Below are 2,562 nucleotides of genomic sequence, written 5' to 3'. Positions count from 1 at the left end.
TGCTGCTGTCTCCATCCTTTAGCATTCAGCGTGAGCAGTGTTATAATGCATACATTAGTTTTGCAAATGGCATTATTTGTATATGCAATAATGGGAGGCCCTGACTATATATTTATGATGATTTCTTCCCCGCAGCAGCAGCACTATACCTAAGGGCAAACCAATTTACATTCTTGTTTTTCTCTTCAGATCCATGCCAGTTTCCATGACAACATAGTTTCACTTTTTTGTCGTCCGCCTTATTCACTTGTTCAGTCGCTCTGCAGGTCTCCAAGTCCCCACTGATCCCTTCTGCTTTTTTCTTGACCTTACCCCAACAATTTATTTCCTCTCTCTCATTGCCTCATTCTGTTGAACCTAATAACTTTGCCTGTCATGTCAGAGTGGGGAATAAACCATATCTTTAAAATTGTTAACTGGAATGGATGGATTAGATTCATGTGCCCTTCTCACTCAAAAACAAGCTTAAAAGTGTTGATGCTAAATAATTGTACAGACCCTCTAAAGTAAAGTATGTGCATTTGTTATGAATGGAATGATTCGGTCATCCATAGCCAATAGGCCCATATTTACAATCAGTGATCAACAGGTGTGAATTTGTCCAATAGTCTAAGAACTTGATTCATTTCCAACTCAAATGACAAAGTAAAATCCTACAATATCCTCAACATCAATCAACATAAACAAACATACACTAGCATGGAACAGGTAGGAGGAAGTTGCAGTCAGCTTACCATGGTGTAGTATGTTGAGAGCACTTAATTTGAGCTGAGTTCACATGAGGGCATCCGCAGATACCCGGACCACCAGAGGGAGCAGTCATCTGGAAAACAGCACAGGCTTCAAAACATCTGAATATTATTCATTAAATATTCAGTGTGTGGTCTGCAACACAGTAATATATGGTGAACACATTTAAGTGACTGCTAATAGCCTATCTGAATATATTTAAAGGCAGCGTATCAAACGTATTTGTTTCCTGTTGTGCTTACATGTTGGCCAGTAGGTATTAGTATATTTTTGTTTCAAAAACTATACAAATAGAACTAGTGTCCAGAGTCCAGTGCATTGCAGAAAAGTCCAGTGCCATACGCATGCCCGTGCGGACATGCTAATGCTGGGAGTGATAAGCTGCGGACTCGTCCTGCCCTTCTACATCTTGAACAGTGGGAGTCATGAACCGCTGCAAGGTGACGCGTCCTCTCATTTCATGCCAAACTTCAGCCACAAGACGCGCTGCGTTATTTGTCACCGTGGACTGACACCAAACTGCGACTGTGATTTTTATTTAAGAATCAAACAGATTTGATGAGGAGAGACTACTGAGCATCTTGCGGGAAAGTGAAGGGAGCAAGCGGTGGTAGTGGCAGCGGCGGCGGCCACTCCGGGGAATGTCGGCTGGCCGTCAGTCCTCACATCGGCCTCTTCACGTCGCACTGCCAAATGGGGTATGGACTATCCACTCTTTCCCAACACTGACACTCTCTGAGCACGCTGCTTATGGCGTGCATCGAGCTCTCTGTTTGTGTGTGAAAGCTCGTCTAAGTTTGTGCTCTTGTAGAAAGTCTTGAGCTCAGTGACAAACCCATGTGAAAGTTCAGATCCCGTTAGCTAACATTGGTTCGCTTGCAGATGTGTGCTACGGCGACGTCAGCTCGGAGCTCAGCTAGCGCTGAGCGGAGATCTGAATTAGCATGCTAAAGTTAGCCAGTCTCCTCCACAGCGCTTCGCTGCTGCTGGGGTTCACATCAGCAACACGCATCCTCCAAACCACGCACCACTATGTGCTGCAACAGCTAGTATTAACCAGTGTCTAATATAGCCGAATAACCCAGGGTTTGGATTGTTATGACAGGCTCGCTTTTTCAGCTAACCTGAAAGTATGTGCCATGCAACATTTGAATGGCTTGATGCTAAACAGCAGCTAACCTGTGTTCATTAGGTGAAAAGCAGAGTATTGATACCTGCCCTAAAAACAAGGGACACAGACATGACTATGCAGAAGGTTAATAATAATCACTTTTTTTTTTACATTGGCTGATCCACGTGTTGCTTTTACTTAACAGTTAATGTCAGATTTCGTTGTGTAATGTAAGATTGCAAACGAGATCAGAACAAACAAACTAGAAAACTAAGCAATAGTAGGCCTTTGACAAGCGAATTATTTATGGTTATAAATTTTTTTCAGAAATTCTGTCATATTTGATTTAATCTGAGTGCAATCTCTACTACAAAGCTTACAAACTACGTAAGAAGAAAATGTCAATAGGCGATGTGGGCGTGTATTTTTGCCTGAGCGACAGGATATGAGTAAACACTTTTCACATTTAGTTTTATTCCCCTCAAATGTTCAAGTACTAAAGTACTAAACATTTTCTTTTGTCCCACAGCTCAGATGTGTGAGCACTGAGTAGTGCACTCACTCCATGCTGTGTATCTACAATGTCCTAGTGCTCTATATATAGCACCTAACAGAGTTTGCAACTTGATCTGAATTGTCTTTCAAGGCCACAGTCCACTGTGCATTGCTTTCCACTGAAGGTGAAATCATGCCTGGTTTCT

Source organism: Boleophthalmus pectinirostris, unplaced genomic scaffold (assembly GCF_026225935.1).
Source record: "Boleophthalmus pectinirostris isolate CB_2022bp ecotype Guang Dong unplaced genomic scaffold, ASM2622593v1 HiC_scaffold_9, whole genome shotgun sequence".
NCBI classification, from domain to species: Eukaryota; Metazoa; Chordata; class Actinopteri; order Gobiiformes; family Gobiidae; genus Boleophthalmus; species Boleophthalmus pectinirostris.
This window is presented reverse-complemented; position numbering follows the sequence as displayed.